Below are 17717 nucleotides of genomic sequence, written 5' to 3'. Positions count from 1 at the left end.
CAGGCAGCTCAGGTAAGCCTTCTTGCACTGATTAATGGAAGTAGTGTATAGCAAGGTCAAGACATGTGGCTCGGTGTAATGAATCTATTTGAATCATGTTGTGGGTTCAATCTGATAGTTCTCTAACAGGTCAGCCAAAATAGAAATTAAGTTTTTTTCTAAAACGGAAATGCAAATTAAGATGAACACAAACATTAGTTATCATAATAGCTGATCATACATACATACTTGCTAAGAGCAAAAGCTTGCCAGAGTTTTACCACCCATACAATTAATTAGCAGTTCAGATAAGATAACCTTATATAAGTATAACTACAAATGCATTTGCTAAGGGCTCATGGGGCAACAGAACTAGACAACCGCGAACTTTATGACCAGCATGTCACAGTGGCATCGAAAGATCTTGACCTTCAACTTTGATCCAATGCGAAGTTTGGCACCGTCAATGAACTTTTTCCACCTGGAAGTAACAGCCAAGCGGCCATCTGTGTGGACTGACGGAGTACCGTCCCTCCACGGTGAGACCTTCACTCTCCATGACGAGGGATATCTTGCCCCTTCGGCCAGCATTGAGATCCTTGGAGATACTTTTAGGCAATTTCTGATTCAAAGCAAGAGATACCACCAAAAATTAGTCAATGGCACCAATGCACTGAACCATGTGAGACTTTGAGCAGAGAAGACATCAAGATAAGAGCAGTTATGCTGTCATATACTCACGAACATAGCCTTCAGATGCGTCCTGGTCACCACACGGGTGGCCACAGCAATGAGCCGAGACCTCGGTGATCTGGCTGGGGCAGGTGCAGGAGCAAAGGCTGGTACACGAGCTGGTGCTGATGCAGGAGACTGCTGGGCAGGTGCAATAAACGGTGCCTCTAGAGGAACTGGTGCTGATGCAGGAGACTGTTGGGCAGGTGCAGTAAACGGTGCAGCTAGAGGAACCGATCTTGATGCAGGAGCCTGCTGGGCAGGTGTAGTATATGGGGCCTCTACAGGAACCAATGCTGATGTAGGGGACTGCTGGGTAGATGCAGTAAACGGAGCTGGTACAGGAACCGGTGCTGATGCAGGAGAGTGGGAAGCCGGTGCCGGTGCTGGTGTGGTTGCCCTTTGTGACATCCGCTCATGTTCCATCAGGGGATCTGCAGCTTTGATCATGTTAAACCCAGCAAGCTAGAACAGAGGGAATGGTTTAGAACAACTGCTCGTAACGGTTATCAAAAGATATGAGTAGAAAAAAGTTACATATTATATATTTGGAAGTGTCTCCAACTCGTAAGCGATTCACGTATATCTGCCCGTTTGAGTTTCGATCCTCATCTCGTCGCCCTTCTTCAGACCGTAGTCAAAAGCAAACTTTCTCCAATCATGTCCATACAAATATGTGATGGCCTGCGTCTTGTAGACATACACCTCATAGACCGTGTAGGTGTTCATCAATTTGCCATTGCCATGCATAGTGAAAGACCCTTCATGCGGACACATCTGGTTAATCATTGGACGAAGTTCACAAGGTACAGTCTGCATGTGAAAATTGATACAAATGTAAGAAGCAGGAAGACTAAAAACAAGACTTTACTATATGCCAATTCATGCTAAACCACTGAGAATACATACCTGTAACTCTGTGAAGGAGCTACTAGAAAGGTAGATAGAGCCATAGGAGGTGTTATATGCGGGGTATGTACATGGGCCCGCCATATTCCCGCAAGCTCGGCATCGGGATGGTGAAGGAAACATGGGAGGTACTACTGGTGCGTAGCGCTGAATGTAAGTGGAAGAATTAGGTTGTGTAAAGTGCATAGTTCAGAGCAATGCAAATGTTGACAAGCGAGTGCATAACACTATGTTACAACCTGAACAGTGAAAAATTAGTGTATGATGAATATAAGCATGCTAATTTGGTGTTTCCGAATTCCAAAAAGCATTAGACAGAGCCGGTGATAATATCAGACATAAATCATGGCAAGTATATGTGGCTTAAGAAAATATACCCGAACCCTTGGATGGTTACGGCCCGGCTGGTCCTTGGACTTGAGCTTATATAAGCATCCAGAAGGTGGGGCTGACAGTAACTTGGTGGCAGCCTCTGCAGATGCCTCATCAGCAGCAGTTGCAATCCTTTTGACCAATGAAGGGTTAGCAGTTTCAGTCTGCATATGAAAATTGAAGAGCAACAGACATCAGCAGTGATATATAAAATGAATCTATGAGACACTGATGCATATAGTGCTGGATGTAAGTGTAAGAATAGGTGTGTGTGTTTCTGAACTATTGGTAAGCATTAGACAAAGCCGGCAATAAACAGACAAAAATCAAATCATGTATGAGGATTAAGAAAATATACCTGCTTACTGAAAAGGGTACCACCTAGCTGGCCCCGTGGCCTTGTGCTTGAGGAGGTTTTCAGAAGATGGTGGCGGCACCATCGTCTTCACAGCAGCCTCATCAGGATCATTTTTTATCCATTTGAGTAGAGGCACAGAAGTTTCATCCTGCATATGAATAGCAACAGAACTCATCATTGATATTTAATAAATCTATGAGATAGACTGATGCAAATAGTGCGGGTGTAAGTGGAAGAATAGGGTTGTGCATAGAGAACAGTCGACAACAATGCAAATGATTACAAAACAAGCCAATGGAAATCAACAGTTTATATCTTTGGATGAGACAGATGAAAAGTGAAAAATTAGTGTATGATGATTGTAAGCAAACGCAGTGTTTCTGAACTTTTGGTAAGCATTAGACAAAGCCAACAGTAATTAAACAGATAATAATGAAATCATGTATGTGGATTAAGAAAATATACCAGATTCATTAAAAGGTCACCACCCAGCTGGCCCATGGCCTCGTGCTTGTAGAGGTTTTCGGAAGATGGTGCCGGCACCATCGTCCTCACAGCAGCCTCATTAGCCTCATTTTGCATCCACTTGAGTAAAGGCGCAGCAGTTTCAGCCTGCATAAGAATGGGAACAGATCTCAGCAGTGATATTGAATGACTCTGAGACAGACTGATGCATATAGTGCTGGATGTAAGTGGACGGGTATGGCCGTGTATGGACAACAGTTCACAACAATGCAAGGGTGTGTTCGGTTCTGAAACAGCGTGGAATGGAATGGAATGGTTCCATTTCAGAGGAATGGAATGGTTAAATTTTTGTTCGGTTGGCATAAATGGAGAGCAGAAGAGATCGAGGTTAAACTAACCATTTGTCTCAAAATTGTAATTAACAATTGCAAATGACATTTTAATCTCAAAGTCGTAATTAACAGCGCCTAATGGTGCTCTTTTAATCTAAAAATCGTAATTAACATAATTTTTTGTTGGGTTAGGGGAACTGGAGTAGATGAACATTAATGTATGATGATTGTAAGCAAACGAATTTGGTGTTTCTAAACTTTTGGCTTCGAGATCTTATGGGTTTCAACTCTAGCCTACTGATGACCCACAAGTATAGGGGGTGTATCGTAGTATCTTCGATAAGTAAGAATGTCGATCCCAATGAGGAGCAGAAGGTGTTGACAAGCAGTTTCGATGAAGGATTCACTGTAAATGCTCACAGACAAGTATTCAGGGGGTTTTAATGTAACAGTTGAATAAAGTACGAGTAAGTAAAGTGCGAGAGTAACAATTGCAGCGAGTGGCCCAATCCTTTTTTGCACAAAGGACAAGCCGGTTTGTTTACTTATAATGACCAAACGTTCTCGAGGACACACGGGATTTTAGTCTAGTGCTTTCGCTACATACGGCTAAATAATCTTCATTGTTATGATAAGTGTTGTGTGGGTGAACCTATGCTAATGTACCGCCCTTCCTAGGACTAATACATACTTGTGATTATGCCCCTTGCAAGCATCCGCAACTACAAGAAAGTAATTAAGAATAAATCTAACCACAGCCTTAAACTCTGAGATCCTGCGATCCCTCCTGCATCGATATACCAACGGGGGTTTAGGTTTCTGTCACTCCGGCAACACCGCAATTAGCAAATGAATACAAGATGCATTCCCCTAGGCCCATAAATGGTGAAGTGTCATGTAGTCGACGTTCACATGACACCACTAGAAGAATAACACCACAACTTAAATATCACACCATTGAATATTACTCAACCATAGTTCACTACTAACATTTAGACTTCACCCATGTCCTCAAGAACTAAACGAACTACTCACGAGACATCATATGGAACATGATCAGAGGTGATATGATGATGAATAACAATCTGAACATAAACTTGGTTCAATGGTTTCACTCAATAGCATCAACAACAAGTATGAATAGATACCGGGAGAGTTTCCCCTATCAAACAATCAAGATCAAACCCAAATTGCTACGGTGGTGACGAGGCGCTGCGGAGGAGATGGCGGTGATGATGGTGGAGATGATGATGATGGTGATGGAGATGATGTCTAGCTCGATGACGGTGACGATGGCGTCGATTTCCCCCTCCCGGAGGGAATTTCCCCGGCGGATTCCTGCCCACCGGAGAGCTCTTTTCTCTCTGGTGTTCTCCGCCCCGCAGAGGCGGCTGTAACTCTTCGTGAGGAACCCTCTGTGGCTTAGGTCTTCGGGACGAAGGGTTTCGCGAAGAAAAGGAGGCGAAAGGGGTCGTGGGCCCCCCAAACCACATGGCGGCGCGGCCAGGGCATGGGCCGCGCCGCCCTAGGGTGTGGGCCCACCCTGGGTCCTCCTGGCCCCTCCTTCTGGCTTCCTTCATCATCTTGAAAAATAGGATTTTTGGTATAATTTCCTCCCACAGTTGATCTTCCAAAATATTGTATTCCGACGGTGCTTTTTCCAGCAGAATCCTGGCTCCGGTGCTTGATCCTCCAATAATGATGAAACATGCAAAATAGATGAAATAACATAAGTATTGTGTCCCAATATGAAATATATCAATGAATAACAGCAAATTATGACATAAAATAGTGATGCAAATTGGACGTATCAACTCCCCCCAAGCTTAGACTTCGCTTGTCCCCAAGCGAAACTGAGCTCGATAGACAGGACCACATGTTTATGGAGTGAAGAGTCGATAAATAAAATACGGACAAGAAGCATCATATTCATTCACACAAGACATTATAGTAAACAACTTCTTCATATAACTCAACTTGAAACAAGTATAAGGTAATCACAAATAAAGGTGCATAAGAAATCATAGTTGGTGATGGCAAACTTCGTTCCTGGTCAGAGAACAATTAACAGATTATATTTATCTCATTGAGCAGCGCTCTCATGTTAAAGTTTATAAGGCACAACTTGCATACTCAATCATAATGGTCTCTTCATAATCATTGATAACTTGCAAAGCTATATTCATTCAGATAAAACTTGTACTAAACACGGAAGAATAAAAGACATGATGATGCAAATCACAATATAATGGTTTGATCACAACTACTCAAATGCTTGCTTGAGATGGAGGGAAATAGGTTTACTGACTCATCATAAAGTAAAAGACAGGCCCTTCGCAGAGGGAAGCAGTGATTAAATCATGTGCTAGAGCTTTTTCAGTTTTGAAATCTTATAGAGATAATAAAAGTAACATTTTGAGAAGTGTTTGTTGTTGTCAACGACTGGTAGCGGGTACTCTAACCCCCTTGCCAAACAAACCTTCAAAGAGCGGCTCCCATATTATTTTTATTTTGTGTGGCACTCCTTCCAACCTTTCTTTCACAAACCATGGCTAACCGAATCCTCGGGTGCCTGCCAACAATCTCATACCATGAAGGAGTGCCCTTTTTATTTTGATTTTATTATGATGATGACACTCCCCCAACCTTTGCTTACACAAGCCATGGCTAACCGAATCCTTCGGGTGCCGTCCATCAATCACATACCATGGAGGAGTGTCTATTTAGTTTGATTAGTTTGGGACTGGGAATCCCATTGCCAGCTCTTTTTGCAAAATTATTGGATAAGCGGATGAAGCCACTAGTCCATTGGTGAAAGTTGCCCAACAAGGTTGAAAGATAAAACACCACGTACTTCCTCATGAGCTATAAAACATTGACACAAATAAGAGATACTAAGTTTTGAATTGTTTAAAGGTAGCACATGAAGTATTTACTTGGAATGGCAGAAAATACCATGTAGTAGGTAGGTATGGTGGACACAAATGACATAGGTTTGGGTTCAGGTTTGGATGCACGAGAAGTATTCCCTCTCAATACAGGTCTTTGGCTAGCAAGGCTAATTACCAAGCATAAGAGTTGAAGGAAACAAACAAATATACATGTGATAGAAACAATCATGCATCTTCCTTGTAAGCACAAACAATCTTAACTTCAGAATAATAAGCTATGAGCTAACAAGAAAGAAAGACAATGAAACAACTACATGTATTTCTCTTTTCTATTTAAACCTCAAAGTGTTGTTGCTATTGACCAATGCTAAGTTTGCCAAAACCAAATAGATTTATTCAATGCTCCCAAAGTGATACCAATACTAACAACAAGGTAAATCATATAATAGAGATTGCAAACTAGAATAAGATGTGCAATATGTAAATGATAAGACTTCTCATTAATATTCCATAACGATAACTCACACCAAGGGATACATAGATAACCAACTAAAGAGAGATACTTCCAACTGCAACCCATCTTATATGATAACTTCCCTACTCATGATATGACACTACTTGACAATAAAAGTAAAAGGTAGTGATGATGTGATACCGCGGCACTCCCCCAAGCTTGGAACAAACCAAGGGGATGCCAATACCGATGATGAATTACTCCTTTGGAGATGGTGGTGATGAACTCCTCCCGCGCTTCTTGATAAACTCCTTCAACTTCAGTTTCTCAGCTTGACAATTCTGCACTAAGATGCGAAGAGATTCATTATTATCTGAAGTTGGCGATGACGACCTTGTGATGCGAATCGAGTGGTATTCCAGCATTCTTCGGAGACGACAATTCTCCTCTTGGAGTATCTCCACTTCTCTTCTTAGGGCCCGATATTGATCACAAAACTCATCGGTAGTCCGTAGAACTTCTTCCAACATGGGGAAGGAGTCGAGGCTAAGAGCGGGTGGTAAAGGTCCCTGCAGGTTATGAGAAAAAGAACGTCGAGTGTCAATAGATCCCACCAAGATTTGCTTGCTCCCTCCACCTTGCTGCTCTTGTCTTGATGGCATCTTCTTCACTTCTTCTTCCGAAAGCCCCTTGCCCTTGTTGTTGGAGGTCATGGTGCTTCTAGACCGAAAACATATCCTGGCAGAAACAGCTCGAAACAAAACACGTCGAGAACACGATATACGGACCTCCAGGGGTCCGAGGGATTATATAGCAAAAAATTTCGCGACATAAGGAAAGTACCAGATCGAACTAGAGTCGGAAAGGGGCGACGGGGCGGCCAAACCATAGGTCGGCGAGGGCCCAGGGTTGGCCGCGCCGGCCTATGGTGCCACGCCCTCGTGCGTCCTTTCCACTCCGTTTCGAACTCGTAATTTTTCATATTTTCCAAAAACAGCGAAAATATTGTTCGGAAAGTAAATTGCGTACTTTTCATTACCGCATCGTTACCTATTCAAAGTCGAGTTACGCGGACTGTCAATTTGCCCTTTGATGAAAGCTTCCGGTGTTTCCACTTGAATAATATCAACATCAACATTATAGGAATCACCTGAGATATAATGCTTGAGTCTTTGTCCATTCACCACTTGCGTAGCATTGCCTTGGAGAGAGCTAATTTTGATTGCTCCTGAACGATACACCTCCTCGACAACATACGGTCCTTCCCATTTCGAGAGTAATTTCCACCGCAAAGAATGCGAGACGAGACCGATACAATAGGACTTTATCCCCAATATTAAATTCTCTTTTGATAATCCTTCTATCATGCCATTTTTTAACTTTCTCTTTAAAGAGTTTAGCATTTTCATAAGCTTCATTTCTCCATTCATCTAGAGAACTTAATTGCAACAACCTCTTATCACCGGCAAGTTTAGGATCTTTATTTAATTCTCTAACTGCCCAATAAGCTTTGTGCTCTTGTTCTAAAGGTAAATGACAAGCTTTCCCATAAACCATTTTATAAGGTGACATTCCCATGGGATTTTTATAAGCAGTTCTATAAGCCCATAATGCATCCTTCAATTTACTAGCACAATTCTTTCTAGTTTTATTAACAGTCTTTTGCAAGATAGATTTAATTTCTCTATTCGATAATTCTACTTGACCACTAGTTTGAGGATGATAAGCGGAAGCAATTCTATGATTAATACCATACCTAGCAAGAGTTTTTCTAAAACCTCCATGAATAAAATGAGAACCTCCATCAGTCATAATATATCTAGGTACTCCAAATCTAGGAAAAATAATATCTAAAAGCATTCTTAAAGAGGTCTCACCATCAGCACTTTTTGTAGGTATAGCTTCCACCCATTTAGTAACATAATCAACAGCAACAAGTATGTGAGTGTTACCTTCTGAAGACGGAAAAGGTCCCATGAAGTCAAATCCCCAACAATCAAACGGTTCAATAACAAGAGTATAATTCATTGGCATTTCATTACGTCTGGAGATATTACCAACCCTTTGGCATTCATCACAAGATAAAATAAACTTTCTCGCATCTTTGAAGAGAGTTGGCCAATAAAAACCTGATTGTAGAACCTTTTGCGCGGTTCTTTCTCCGGCGTGATGTCCTCCATAAGCACTACCATGACATTTACTCAATATCTCCTGTTGTTCATATTCGGGAACACATCTTTGCATAATACCATCCACTCCTTCTTTATATAAGTGTGGGTCATCCCAGAAATAATGCCTCAAATCATAAAAGAATTTCCTCCTTTGCTGAGCTGAAAAGGTTGGAGGCAAGTACTTGGAAACAATAAAGTTAGCATAATCAGCATACCAAGGACTGTCTCGCGAGCTCACCTTTATTACAGCCAATTGTTCATTTGGAAAACTATCATTAATAGGAACAGGATCATAAGCAATATTTTCCAATCTAGACAAATTATCAGCAACAGGATTATCAGCACCTTTCCTATCTACAATATGTAAATCAAATTCTTGCAAAAGAAGTACCCATCTAATAAGCCTCGGCTTAGCATCTTTCTTTGTCATAAGGTATCTAATTGCAAAAGATGATCAGTATGAATAGTAACTTTTGAATCAACAATATAAGGTCTAAATTTATCGCAAGCAAAGACTACAGCTAATAATTCTTTTTCAGTTGTAGCATAATTTCTTTGAGCAGCATCAAGAGTTTTACTAGCGTAATGAATAACATTCAGTTTTTTATCTACTCGCTGTCCAAGAACAGCGCCTACAGCAAAATCACTAGCATCACACATAATCTCAAATGGTAAGTTCCAATCAGGAGGTTCAACTATAGGAGCAGTTGTTAAGGCTTTCTTAAGAGTTTCAAAAGCTTCCTTACAATCATCATCAAAAACAAATGGTACATCTTTTTGAAGAAGATTAGTAAGAGGCTTTGAAATCTTGGAGAAATCTTTAATAAATCTCCTATAAAACCCAGCATGACCAAGAACACTACGAATACCTTTAACATCCCTCGGATAGGGCATCTTCTCAATTGCTTCAACTTTAGCTCTATCAACTTCAATACCTCTCTCAGAAATTTTATGTCCCAATACAATTCCTTCATTAACCATAAAGTGGCATTTCTCCCAATTAAGAACAAGGTTAATTTCTTCATCTCTGCAAAACTTTATCAAGGTTTCGCAAGCAGCTATCAAAAGAATTCCCATAAACGGAAAAATCATCCATGAATACCTCTACAATACTTTCACAAAAACCATGAAAAATAGCAGACATGCATCTTTGAAAAGTAGCAGGAGCATTACATAAACCAAAAGGCATGCGTCTATAAGCATAAGTTCCATATGGACAAGTAAAAGTGGTTTTCTCTTGATCTTTAGCTTTAACAGCAATTTGTGAAAACCCGGAATAACCATCAAGAAAACAAAAATGAGTATTTTTAGACAATCTTTCTAGCATTTGATCAATAAATGGTAAAGGGTAATGATCTTTCTTAGTAAATTTATTAACTTTTCGAAAATCAATGCACATTCTATACCCTACAACTACTCTTTGAGGGATGAGCTCATCATTATCATTAGGCACAACAGTCATTCCTCCTTTCTTGGGAACGCAATGTACAGGACTAACCCATCTACTATCAGCAATAGGATATATAATACCAGCTTCAAGAAGTCGTAATACCTCATTTCTTACCACTTCCTTCATCTTCGGAATTAGACGACGCTGATGTTCAACAACAGGCTTCGCATCATCTTCCATATTAATAGCATGTTGGCAAATAGAAGGAGAAATCCCTTTCAAATCATCAAGAGTATAGCCAATAGCTCCTCGGTGCTTCTTCAATATTTCCAATAACCTTTCTTCCTCAATCCCTGAAAGCTTAGAACTAATAATAACAGGATATATTTTCTTATCATCAATATGAGCATATTTAAGATTATCAGGCAAAGGCTTTAAATCAAAAACAGGATCTTCCTTTGGTGGAGGTGTTGTACCCAAATCTTCCACCGGTAAATCATGCTTGAGAATAGGTTGGCGAAGAAAAATTTCCTCAAGCTCATCTCTTTCTTTCCTAAAAACTTCACTCTCGCTATCCTCCAAATGTTGCTGCAAAGGATTATTAGGAACAAGAACAATAGATGCACATTGCTCCATTTTAAAATCATTACTAGGCAAGTCAGCTTTATAAGGAGTTTTAGTAAATTTAGAGAAGTTAAACTCATAAGATTCACCAGCAAATTTAGTCAAAATTTTCTCTTTCTTGCAATCTATAATAGCTCCACAAGTATTTAGAAAAGGTCTACCAAAGATAATAGGACAATAATCGCTAGCAGCAGAACCAAGTACCAAAAAGTCAGCAGGATATTTAATCTTACCGCATAATACTTCCACATCTCGAACAATACCAATTGGAGAAATAGTTTCTCTATTAGCCAGCTGAATAACCACATCAATATCTTCAAGTTCACAAGAATCAATTTCGTGCATAATATCCGTGTAAAGCTCATAAGGAATGGCACTAACACTTGCACCAATATCACATAATCCATAATAGCAATGATCACCAATTCTAACAGATAGCATAGGAACACTAGCTTGTTTGGGTTTATTAGGATGTGAAACAATATTAGAAGCATCTTCACAGAAAATAATATGACCATCCTCCACATTTTCAGTCACAAGATCTTTAATTATTGCAACAGCAGGTTCAACTTTTATTTGTTCTTCAGGTTCTACAGGTTTCTTTTCACTTTTATGAACCGCACTATTTATAACAGAGTACTCCTTCATTTTAGCAGTGGAAAGGAGTTTTTTCAATATAAGCTTCAGGAATAACATGATCAGCAGTTTCAACTACAACACATTTATTAATAGATGAATCAATTTTATCTTTATACGGTTCATGATACTTATCAAAATTCTTCTTAGGCAATTCATAATGAGAGGCAAAAGCTTTATAAAGATTTGCAGCAACTTGAGAATCAAGACCATATATAGCACTCATATTACGAAATTTATCAGTATCCATAAAAGCTTCAATGCATTTATAATCATAAATTATACCTGATTCTCTATCCTTGTCGTTCTCCCAACCTTCAGTATTTTCTTGGATCCGATCAAGAAGGTCCCTTTTAAACTCTTCTTTGTTGCGTGTAAATGATCCAGAACAAGAAGTATCCAGCAAGGTCTTGTCTTGAAAAGAAAGTCTTGCATAGAAATTATCAATAATAACATTACCAGGAAGCTCATGAATGGGGCATTTGAGCATTAAGGACTTCAATCTCCCCCAAGCTTGGGCAATACTCTCTCCATCATGAGGCCAAAAATTATATATGCGATTCCGATCCTTGTGAATTTCACTTGGAGGATAGAACTTAGAATAAAACCGGGGCACAATATCATTCCATTCAAGAGAATCCCCATTATCCAGTAATTTATACCAATGCGCCGCCTAACCGGACAGCGATAAAGAGAATAGTTTCTTCCTCACTTCATCCATAGCAATACCTGCACATTTGAATAACCCGCATAATTCATGCAAAAACAGTAAATGATCACCGGGATGGACAGTTCCATCCCCTTCATAGCGGTTATCCATAACACGTTCAATAATTTTCATAGGTATTTTATATGGTATCACTTCCTCACCTGGCGCCTCATCCACTACCGTTGCAGTAGTAGTAGATTTCCCAAATAAAAATTGAAGAGAAGATCTCTCCATGATGACTTATGGCAGCAGGCAGAAATAAAATCAGCACAACAGTAAAGGTTTTCCTTACCAATTCCACTTACCAATAGCGCTTCACTCCCCGGCAACGGCGCCAGAAAATAGTCTTGATGACCCACAAGTATAGGGGGTGTATCGTAGTATCTTCGATAAGTAAGAATGTCGATCCCAACGAGGAGCAGAAGGTGTTGACAAGCAGTTTCGATGAAGGATTCACTGTAAATGCTCACAGACAAGTATTCAGGGGGTTTTGATGTAACAGTTGAATAAAGTACGAGTAAGTAAAGGGCGAGAGTAACAATTGCAGTGAGTGGCCCAATCCTTTTTGGCACAAAGGACAAGCCAGTTTGTTTACTTATAATGACCAAACGTTCTCGAGGACACACGGGATTTTAGTCTAGTGCTTTCGCTACATACGGCTAAATAATCTTCATTGTTATGATAAGTGTTGTGTGGGTGAACCTATGCTAATGTACCGCCCTTCCTAGGACTAATACATACTTGTGATTATACCCCTTGCAAGCATCCGCAACTACAAGAAAGTAATTAAGAATAAATCTAACCACAGCCTTAAACTCTGAGATCCTGCGATCCCTCCTGCATCGATATACCAACGGGGGTTTAGGTTTCTGTCACTCCGGCAACCCCGCAATTAGCAAACGAATACAAGATGCATTCCCCTAGGCCCATAAATGGTGAAGTGTCATGTAGTCGACGTTCACATGACACCACTAGAAGAATAACACCACAACTTAAATATCACACCATTGAATATTACTCAACCATAGTTCACTACTAACATTTAGACTTCACCCATGTCCTCAAGAACTAAACGAACTACTCACGAGACATCATATGGAACATGATCAGAGGTGATATGATGATGAATAACAATCTGAACATAAACTTGGTTCAATGGTTTCACTCAATAGCATCAACAACAAGTATGAATAGATACCGGGAGAGTTTCCCCTATCAAACAATCAAGATCAAACCCAAATTGCTACGGCGGTGACGAGGCGCTGCAGAGGAGATGGCGGTGATGATGGTGGAGATGATGATGATGGTGATGGAGATGATGTCCAGCTCGATGACGGTGACGATGGCGTCGATTTCCCCCTCCCGTAGGGAATTTCCCCGGCGGATTCCTGCCCGCCGGAGAGCTCTTTTCTCTCTGGTGTTCTCCGCCCCGCAGAGGCGGCTGTAACTCTTCGTGAGGAACCCTCTGTGGCTTAGGTCTTCGGGACGAAGGGTTTCGCGAAGAAAAGGAGGCGAAAGGGGTCGTGGGCCCCCCAAACCACATGGCGGCGTGGCCAGGGCATGGGCCGCGCCGCCCTAGGGTGTGGGCCCACCCTGGGTCCTCCTGGCCCCTCCTTCTGGCTTCCTTCGTCATCTTGAAAAATAGGATTTTTGGTATAATTTCCTCCCACAGTTGATCTTCCGAAATATTGTATTCCGACGGTGCTTTTTCCAGCAGAATCCTGGCTCCGGTGCTTGATCCTCCAATAATGATGAAACATGCAAAATAGATGAAATAACATAAGTATTGTGTCCCAATATGAAATATATCAATGAATAACAGCAAATTATGATATAAAATAGTGATGCAAATTGGACGTATCACCTACCCCAACTTGTTTGGGACTGAAAGGCTTGGTTGTTATTGTAAACTTTTGGCAAGCATAGAAAAAACCGACAATAAACAGAGAAAAATCAAGGCATGTTTTGTGGATTAAGAAAATATACCATATTCATTAAAAGATCACCACCCAGCTGGCGCGTGGCCTTGTGCTTGTAGAGGCATTTAGAAGATGGGGGCGGCATCAACATACTGGCAGCCTGATCAGCCGCAGTTTTGATCTTCCTTTTGAGTAAAGGCCCTAAAGTTTCAGTCTGCATATGAATAGCAAAACAAAAGGCAGACCTCAGCAGTGATATTGAATTACTGTATGAGATAGACTGATGCATATAGTGGATGCTCTTAGCCTTTTGCAGCGTGAACACTAGCTATGGACAGACAAAAAACTAGTTAACTCAGCTTTGTCTAGATATGAATGTACTACCACCATCCAAAAGCTTAAGCCTTATTTATTTTTGAGAAATCAAAACAAGCAAAGTTTGACCAAAATTTTAGAACATTCTATCAACAAATATAATACTGTGTAGATACCGTAGGAAAATATATTTTATTATCTATTTAATGATATTAATTTTATATTTTGCATGTTACTGATTTTTGGTAAAAGCTTAGTCAAACATGGTATAGTTTGACTTTCTAAAAATAATATAAGCCCAAAGCTTTGGGATGGAGGCAGTAGTATCTAGAGCTAAAACACATCTAGATACATCCGTATCTACAGATAGTTGAGTCAATTAATTTGGATCTGAGGGAGTATCAGATTCAGACTACATCATGGTAAGTTGGTTAAGAAAAATTACCCCTGGGCGGTCCCTGCCCAGCTCGGCAGTGGCATTTCGCTTCTTGTGCTGCAGATCGGGCCATGCTCCTGCAGCAGGTGGGGCGCTATTCTCGTTCCCCATAGCCTCAGCATGGAACCTGGAGGTACCAACCTGATACAGAGAATATAGAGCATGGTGTCACAGAGGCTTTACGCACAAACACCTGAAGACATGTGCTACTTTAAGCATATTCCAGAACAGGAATAGATTGAGGATGCGAGAGAGACACTTAAAAGGTAAAGAGTGGATAAGCAAACGGAGTACCTGCTTCAAGGGGCTGGGGACGCAGCTCGTGCTCAGCCAACTGCCCACATGCGTGGTGGCCTTACGCTCCATTGCCCCCACCGCCGAGGTCTTACCTTTCCTGTACAAGCTGACAAAAGATACAGTGAGGATCAGCAGAAACTACAAAGGTTGCAAATGTCGACAAATAAAGGAAGAACACCCCAATCCAAGCAAAGGTAGCCCCCGCCCCCACCCCCATCAATCACTCCCAGCTAGAGGGTGACCAGAAAGACACCCCTTCGCCCAGAATAGGAAAGAGATGCGCAAGATATCGAGGAGAGGAAAAAAGAACCGATCTCGAGAAAGGAAAGAACATTACTAGTCCTACCTAATCCGCTTGGTCTAGATGCAGCTTGCCCCTCCAAGCTGGATGCCTGGACGGTGGAGGCGAAAGGAGGGGATCGAGCTAGCGGCTTGCATCCGTCGGCAATCGGCACTCGATCGGGAGAGAAGGGGTGCTACATAAAGGGGAGGGGTAACATATTTTATTACACAGTGAACTTACCGATGTGACTATAGTCATTACATGTCTCATCGAAACTAGGGCCCATAGCGTGGCACCCCAAATTCACTTGAAGCTGCCCGGCGGGACGCATTGGCGCGTCAAGAAACCCCGAATTGTAGCGGGGAAATGAAACATTTCACAAAAATTCGAAACTCAAGCACACCGCCACGCGCCAAGCACGCGGCTGTTCCTTCCTCTTCCTCGGTTCCTCCTCCCCTATCCGAAAAAACCCCAAATCCCAAGCTCAAACCAAAAAAAAAAAAACCCTGGCCGCCATGCATGTCCTCGTTGACCCGCTGGAGATCGTTCCCGGACGATGCGGACCCCCCGCCCTGAGATCCAGAATTCCGTCCACCTCGAGGCACTGCGTGCTGTCTCGCAGAGCGGCTTGAGGGTGTCTTGAAGAGGAAGTTCCGCCGGAAAGTGCTCATGGCAACCGTGCAAGCTCACCGGCGTGCTGCATCCCGAGAGGAACTGGTCAAAGCTTTGCTATTCGCCACACACAAAAAATTGCGGGCCAAGATCTGGTCAAAGCTTCGTCGATGGCTTGCCGCGAGAGGCTTGGAGTCCAGAGTCAATAAACTAGCTGCTCGAGGACTGGGCGGTTTACACGGATTCATATTAACTGACTCAAGTTTGTTAGTCTAGTTAACAAATGCATCTAGATACATCCATATCTAGACAGAATTGAGTCAATTAATATGAATCAGAGGGGAGTACCTGAAAGTGTTTCATGCTACCAACTAATGCGCTGGCAGGAATCGCTGTAGAAGTAATTGTGCTACTACTCATACGATGAACTGATTGTGTGGGTGTCGAATTTTGCAACGCGATCATCCACTGAATGCTTAATCAAGCGCCAAAGGCGTACAAATCATAACATACTACATCACCAGAACATAAGAGTACGAATCATAAAGTAGCTCAACATTTTGCATCAGGGCTGGGTGGTCCTGAGACTACCGGGACGCCCCTGATGATCTCCGGGTGTGCATCCTCTTCAACGCAAAGCTGTGTACTCGGTCCACGGCCTCCTTCTGTAGGCTGGATAATCTCAGGTGCAGGACCTTCGTCTATGAGAGGATCGTCATCAGTACCATCCACAGGTGCATCAGGGCTGGGTGGTCTTGAGACTACCCGGACGCCCCTGATGATCTCCGGGCGTGCATCCACTTCAACGCAAAGCTGTGTACTCGGTCCACGGCCTCCTTCTGTAGGCTGGATAATCTCAGGTGCAGGACCTTCGTCTATGAAAGGCTCGTCATTAGTACCATCCACAGGTGCATCAAACTGAGATTCATCTTCAAATCTCCCATCAAACTGAGAGACCTCTTCAACTCTATGCTTCTGCAATTAGTACATCAACCGATTAGACAAACATCTAAGGGATGCAACCTGAACAAATGCCGTTTTACATATTTACCTTCTCATATGGCATAGCACATGTCCCAGAGCTGAAACCCGTTTCCTGAAGCAAGCGCTTTTTCTCTCCTTCCCGTCCATCCATCTGCAACAAGTTAAATTTGAGTACAGAACCTTGCACAGCAATGCAAACTATTGATTGAAACAGCGGCAGCATCAATATAAATAATTAACTACATATGCCAGCACACATACAGTGTGAGCAAGATCTGCTTCTCCTGCTAAAGGATCATTATATGGTTCACCATGCTAAACCCGCCTAACATATGTGCGGTCCATCCCAAAAATGTGTAAATGATCTGCCACTACAGGGTGAGGCCTCTTCTCACCATTCATACATGTGCAGCGCGGGCAATACACGTCCAGGTTGTGACCTTCATGAGCTCTAATAAACCCCATAAAGGGTTGAACACCATTTATATATGAAGGGGGACATAAGTGTCCATGCAGTATCCAAGTTCTGTCCATCTGTTTAATTATGAGATACAGTGGTTGGTGATTAATTTAAGGCGAAGTAGGAAATGTATATCCATCGAGTACAAAACTATACTACATGATTATGCATTTCAGCAATCATGTCGAGTACAAAACAAAAAATACCCATCGACATTTTAGCAAACAGATCGTGTACAAAACTCTGCCATGGTATTTCAGCAAATTAACGGATCGAGTGCAGAACTGACTCTATATGCCCACGCAAATGAACAAATTGATCGATGACAAATCGAGCGGAAAACTATAAAGTGCCAATTAGTTCGAGCATACTGATGAATTTTTTTAGCA

The sequence above is a fragment of the Lolium perenne genome, chromosome 3 (genome assembly GCF_019359855.2).
Source record: "Lolium perenne isolate Kyuss_39 chromosome 3, Kyuss_2.0, whole genome shotgun sequence".
Lineage (NCBI taxonomy): Eukaryota > Viridiplantae > Streptophyta > Magnoliopsida > Poales > Poaceae > Lolium > Lolium perenne.
The sequence above is the reverse complement of the archived record's forward strand: the minus strand, read 5'-3'. Positions refer to the sequence as shown.